The sequence below is a fragment of the Lethenteron reissneri genome, chromosome 34 (assembly GCF_015708825.2).
Source record: "Lethenteron reissneri isolate LAM-NWPU_2019-01 chromosome 34, ASM1570882v1, whole genome shotgun sequence".
Classification (NCBI taxonomy): Eukaryota; Metazoa; Chordata; class Hyperoartia; order Petromyzontiformes; family Petromyzontidae; genus Lethenteron; species Lethenteron reissneri.
The window spans coordinates 16,595,262-16,602,246 of NC_083812.1; the positions used below are offsets into that span (position 1 = coordinate 16,595,262).

General features: G+C 49.0%; 1 protein-coding gene across 7 annotated transcripts in view; it reads right to left on the reverse strand.

Annotated features, from left to right (window-relative positions):
• LOC133350747 (PDZ and LIM domain protein 7-like) overlaps window positions 1–5,357 on the reverse strand; it is a 61,093-nt gene extending 55,736 nt beyond the window's left edge. For all 7 annotated transcript variants that reach the window (XM_061565471.1, XM_061565472.1, XM_061565468.1 and 4 more), the window contains exon 1: window positions 5,182–5,357. The gene's annotated coding sequence lies outside the window, so the exon portion shown is untranslated. The remainder of the gene's footprint in view (window positions 1–5,181) is intronic.
• Between the last annotated feature and the right edge of the window lie 1,628 nt (window positions 5,358–6,985).

The window sequence follows — 6,985 nt, forward strand, 5'->3', positions numbered from 1 at the left end:
AAGATCCTCCCGTGTAGTTCTGGGCTGATTCCTCACCGTTCTCATGATCATTGCAACTCCACGAGGTGAGATCTTGCATGGAGCCCCAGGCCGAGGGAGATTGACAATTCTTTTGTGTTTCTTCCATTTGCGAATAATCGCACCAACTGTTGTCACCTTCTCACCAAGCTGATTGGCGAGGGTCTTGTAGCCCATTCCAGCCTTGTGTAGGTCTCCAATCTTGTCCCTGACATCCTTGGAGTGCTCTTTGGTCTTGGCCATGGTGGAGAGTTTGTAATCTGATTGATTGATTGATTGCTTCAGTGAACAGGTGTCTTTTATACAGGTAACAAGCTGAGATTAGGAGCACTCCCTTTAAGAGTGTGCTCCTAATCTCAGCTCGTTGCCTGTATAAAAGACACCTGCGAGCCAGAAATCTTTCTGATTGAGAGGGGGTCAAATACTTATTTCCCTCATTAAAATGCAAATCAATTTATAAAATTTTTGACATGCGTTTTTCTGGATTGTGTTGTTGTTATTCTGTCTCTCACTGTTCAAATAAACCTACCATTAAAATAATAGACTGATCATTTCTTTGTCAGTGGGAAAACGTACAAAATCAGCAGGGGATCAAATACTTTTTCCCTCACTGTATGTACGTATGTATGATGAACTTATTTCGCACTGTACGTAGCCAACCGTGCTAATCAAAGGTGCAGTCAATGTGATACCTCTGTTTTGCATTTGATCCCTGATCATGACATAAGATGCATATGAAACACGATAAATAGGCACATGAACTGAGATACATAACTGGAGTTATTCATTCATTTTATCATCATACGCACAAAGATTCAGAGAAATTCAAACGTAAACTGCACCATCAATGATTTTATTTAATAAGTAAATACGGTTTATTTTCATAAGTGAGCATTGAGGTGATGTTAATTTCTGTATGAAGCTCTCACCAATTATCGAATTTTCACATTCTTATGGCAGGGTTGCATTTATCTGTAGGAAAAACACTTTTACATCCCCACAAAGGTGGCACTCGATGTATTGACTGGGACAAAAGATGGCCCAAGTCAATTCCAAAACTGGATTTGACAAAACTAGAACAGAAATGGTAACACGTGTTTCATGAACTTGTAATCACCCTTCTGATGCACCTTACAAAACTGCACCATTTGGCATGCCCGTCGATACGAATCCGAATTTAGAAGCGTAAGTATAGGGGCCATGGGGGGCCCGTATGGCGTAGCCGTCGGGTGACCCATGAAATATATTGAAGAGGGGGGGGGGGGGACACGAGATACAGTTTGAGCCCATTCCCAAAGTTTGTGGAGGCATGCGGGGCGAGGTGGCTGCTTTGTTTGCCCCCAATGTTCCCACACCAATGCTCACTGCCAAATGATGCAGATTGGTTGGAGGCTTCTGGTTTTATCCCGCATGCCGTGGGTGTGGAAACTCAAAGGGTACAATTAGAGGAGTGCAGTTCTTCGTGCATGCCACGCAGACGGCATGACGAGTAGAGATCGGTATCTCTGGCTTCTACATAAATGCTGTAATCAATGCCACCACTACTATCCTTATGAACACCCTTATAAAATATATGCATAATGAATAAATGTTGTACACCAACCAGCAGCACGCTATTCTTTATTTACATTTTGCATCAAGTCAACGGCACTAATCCCATGGATTGGACTGACTCCAACCATGGGAACGTGGAATCTCAACACCATTAGAGATGGGAAATGCTTCACGGTTATATGTGCTGGCAGCTAAGCCACTGGGACATGTTTTGACACAGAAAAGCCAGGGGCTTCACTGTGTTGCAAAGATTCATTGACAAGACAAAGTCCTGCTTGGGGTGTTTGGTACAACTAGAATCAATATTCCAATCTGCATCCATCCTTGCCGACCTTCCTTCAACGATGCCAAACCTTCAAGGAAACGATTCATAGTAAGGGAGGTATTTTGAATGCCTAATTGCAAGCCCTTTTATTGCAGGAATGTGCCTCCTAATCTCTGAGAGGGCTCGTTTTCCTTGGCTGGAAGCTTCTCTGAGCATTCTGCTCCGCTGTCTGCAGAGACGATTACGCGCGTGTGTGTGCGTGGCGAGTACGTGAGTGCGAGTGCGCATATTATAAGGGCGCAGGCTGGAAATAGCCGCGGCTAAATTTACACCGGGACCATCTAAACGCGCACGGCGCTCCTCCAGAGTGCACGCCGCTTGCCTTACATGGGAGCTGCATACTCAGCAGCCCGCGATTTCCAAGCGGCTCCGTTTTCTATTCCCCCTTTTTGTCCTTTCTACCAACCACTTGGTGGTAAATTAAATATAACCGGGTGCGCAGGCAGTGCTGTTGGCTGTGGATGTGTGTGCGCGTGTGTCACAGTGAATGGGAGCACTGCATATCACAATCCAGGGTGACCTGGATTCAATTCTCCGCCATGTGAAGAAGCATCACGTCGGCGTGTCGTCGTCCCTTAACGTGTCTTTATCACACATCAACTCGGCCCTGACTACCTCACTCTTTGTGTGGAGATCAGCACTTGGGAGACAAAGGCGGGCAGGCGTGGTTCTAAACGAGGGATACCAATCAATAGACTGTACTTAAGGCTGGACAAGGTCAAATATTGGCAATACACGCCGTAACTAGGGCATTATTGTCCGTAAATAGTTGAATAGAGACCTGATAATCACTGATAATCCTGAACACACATGCACACAACACACGTGTCCAATCACAGGAGTTTGCACCTCGCTAATCGTGTAAAATATATTTCCTTAATTTTGCCTTTTTCTTAAGCCTAATGCATGTTTTATATATTTAGGCCGTGTTAATAACCAGCGTGGTGATGCACATTTATTTAATTAATATAATCTGCATGAACTCAAACAAAAACGTGCATACGTGTGAAGATGTATGCGTGCATTAAACACATGCTTGACGATGCGTACTCCACAGGAACTGCGACCAACACTGAACGAATGCGGTCGAAACGTCTCCTCCACACTTTGCCGGGGCACCAAAATGGGATTACAGGACGTGCCGGAAAACTAATAATCACCGCTATTTAACATGAGCATTGGGGATTGACTGTTGTAATTGAACGATATAAAGTGTACTTTTTATTTATTTTATTCATAAAATGAGTACCACTCTGTGGGAAGTCAACAGTGGTTGCCCTATGGATAGACCCATTCCTGTCATAGGAATGTGGAATTACTGCCGCCGGCTAAGGGCCCGTAAACAGATGAGTACCGCCTCAATGCTCATTTGAGCGGTAACTCGCTTTGAACAAAAGCTTTATTTGGGGTTTCAGAGGCTGTGCATGTTGCAACAGAACAGGCTTTTGCGGTGTACACAAAGAGCCAATGTTACTGCCCGATGCCTGCCCTGGGCTTGTTAACTCCTGTAGCGCGGAGTGGACTCGGCCATATGCTGCAATGTAAAGATGTCCTCATTATCCGTGCTATGTACACCCAGTGGGTGTATGGGAGGAAGGTTCGTAACCGCCTGGATGTGCGTGCGTGTGCGTGCGTGAGGCCACGGTGCCAGTGACGGCGCAAACAATAGCAAGCAGCAGCATGCCACTCGCTCAACTATGGTAGTCTCCGAACTCCTCTACCGTCGTTCGCAGGAGATAGATCAGCAGCTGCTGAATCTGAACGCGAAATAACACGAGAGCTTAGCGAAACAGCAAGGGCGCCCTACACCACACACACACATCACACACGAGCCCCATTGTATCGCGCCCTTAACTGTTGCCATGCGCCCAGCGAGCGGTTACTTGTGGCCGACACAATACAAGAGGACAGCTTTTGCTCGTTTCTCAGTGGAGGTCACGAGCAGTGAACAACTCAGCAGCTTTTGGCTGCTCGCCATCGAGCAAAGACGGTCGCTTCTGCGGCCGTCTGGAACGCTCTTCCTTCCGATATTATCAAGCCACTGGGGAGCTATGCACTTTGAAATCATCACCTAGATTGACAATCTAATTCCTTTAAAACTGCCTTTTTGTGTTTAGTTTGTTGTCCTTCCGTCGCACCTCCGATTACTTGGCTACGTACGGTGCGAAAGAAGTTCGACACACAAGAATAGGGCCGGCAACCACGGGAACCCAGCCAGCCCTCGAGACGCGCTCGCAATCTCAGTCTGGGTGACCTCGTGTTATCGCTGTGGGTGGAATGACCACGCCAGCAATCTGTCCTATGCGCCGTCTGCCTCACATAAAGACATTGAATATCCCCTGGCGTCATTCGCAAGAGCAGGCCAATGTGTGCCGAACTTTGATAACATTAAAAAATTACCCGATGCGGACTGAACATGGCAACCGACGCCCCCTACTGGCAAACTAACACCCCAGGTCTATCGCAAATGAGACTTATCCTGGTCTCTTGACTTAACCACCTGGTTAAACAAAAGAAAACGCGCGTTGTTCTCAGCGCTTTTATCGCGTCAGCTAGCAGTTGACTTACTACTGTACCGCCTTTCAGTCCATCCACCCTTCCATCCGCTCATCCACCAATGCCATATATTGATTCACCAAACCATCCACTTATCCATTCATCATTCTCAACTATCCATCCATAAAGCCTTTAATCCACTAATCCAGCAATCCATGAATGCATCCAGCGATCCATTCATCCACTCATCGCTTAACCATACAACTCAACCATCCATCCACCCATCTATTAATCCATCCTCCTGCTTTTCCTCCCTCCCCGTAAACATGTAATCCTCTTGCACCATCTGGAGCATCAGTCCCTCGTTTCTACCTTAAGACGTCAGCGTCCCACATCTCCGTGTGCAGGTGCCTGCGCTCTGCACAGATCACGGGCGAGCGATGGACGCTTTATCATCATCACGATCCGCCACATCGCTCTTGCTTTTCAACAGCTCCACCTTCATCTCAATGCATGGGATCGGCGACTTCGGCAAAAACGCATGCACAATGCTGAACGGCGCGGTACACGTGGTGGGGCACTTACACACCACAGCGCACTTCGAACAGTAACACACCGCGCACCTCCCACCACAGTGCATATCGCACAGACACAGGACAACAGAGTCCACTTCGCAGCAGCACACGAGGCACTGCGTATCGCGGCGGTGCGCGCATCACAGTTTCACACAACACAGTGACCGCAGCGCGCAGACAGCGACTCGGCGTGCGGCGAAGCGGGACGCTCACCACACTCGGGGGGGCTTCCTCGACCGCTTGGGTGCAGCAAAGGTGGCGACTCCTCTGCGGCGCTGCTCCGCTTTGCCTGCGAGCGCCTCTTTTCAGCCCCCCGCCTACAGATAAATTTAGCGGCGGCTCCTTTTACGTCACCCACACAGGGCGCCGTCAACAAGGCAGCCACCACTACCACCCCCAGCCAGCAGCAGCTCCCGACACGCGGGGCGCATCCCTCTCCTGCCGCCCGCCCCCTCGCCCCCCACCGGCTTGTCCCGAACGCGAACCCCCCCCCCCCTCAACGTCCATTACGTCAGCCTTAATTAGAGTCACGGCACGCGTAGTCGACTGGCGATGCCCAGTTAGCCGCCTTTAGCTGCTGCTGCTGGCAAGTGAAGGGCGTGAGCGGCTGTGCCCTGGGCCAGCCTGGGGCCGCAGCGTACGAACCGGGGGTCACCAACCACGGCACACGTGTCGCGTCTTTGCCTGGGCAAAAGGCAACAGCGACAGCAGCCGGCTGCGTTCTCGCTCATCACGTACACGCAGCCTGCCTCCTCGCTCTTCCTTGGTTGGTTGCGGGAGGAGATAGATCTCAATGAAGTTATCGATATCGATCGATCTCGGTATTTCCTGAACTCCAATAGCAGGTGCGCCCTATTGTTCGCCATGTTCACGCGCCTGGCGATTGCAAAACAATGGCTCGAAAGCGACGGCGGTGCTTGTGTGAGGGTGGGGAGCGGTAGTGTAGTGGTTAGTGCGCTGCGCTACGACTCTTACCACCGGGGTTCGATTCCCGCTCACGGCCAATACCAGTGACGATTATCTGAACCGGTTCTGGGCCTCCCCTAGGTCGACTCAGCCTCAAATGAGTACCTGGCGTGGTGCGTAAAAAACATCGCCACTAGGGAGACAAAGGCGGCCGGGCGTGGTGCTGGCCACACACCCCCCTCGTGTGCCGTTCTGGCCTTTATAGGTGCTCGCTTACAGCACTTGCCCCTACAGTCTGTTAAGGCTAGACGGGGATCTTTGTCTTAGGAAGCCCTCTGAATTGAAATCGGTGCTCACCACGTCACGTCGGGATAATATTGAGCCATTGTGCAATGACCACATTTGTATTTTAGCGGAGAAGATTGGTAAATCATGTGAAGGCCGTCCTTTGCGGGTGGTCAGGACCAGTGGCGGGCCGTGTATTTTACACGCTTTTATTTAACTCACTGTTGTTGTCGTATCCTCAAATCTTGTAACTCAATTTTAACCCACTTCCCAATGTGGTATCGACTGCAAACTTGGTATACTTATGTCATACTGATGGCAATACTAGATTCCAAAGAACACAGGATGAGATGTTACTATCCTTTGTGCAAGCAATATTTTTTTTAATATGTTATGGTTCGGCCTCGGTCTAATTGTCCACGCTCATCTGACATTGCCTGTAAATCACCACGGTCCCTTACGTTATGGCAAGCTTTGGGCTCACTTCCTGGAGTCGTGGAGTTCTGCCATTACCAGTAGGGTACATTTCATTGATGCGTGTTTTTTTTAAAGTATTTTTTTAAATATTACTTATTATTACACCTAGACCCTGTGCTATCCTCCCGCAATTAAACCGCCTTCGAATAACCTCACCATGACACTCGGGCTATAGGCTATTGTCATTCGACGTAACGACCCCATATTCACTGTCTCGGCCTCGTGCGCTGCGTTGCACCACTATCCGAGTAGATAACCTCGAATTCAATAAACCTTCAGAGCCAGGGTGAACATCCGACTCCAAACGTATTTAATTAATTGAACGAGGTAAAACTGATGGAAAAACAGC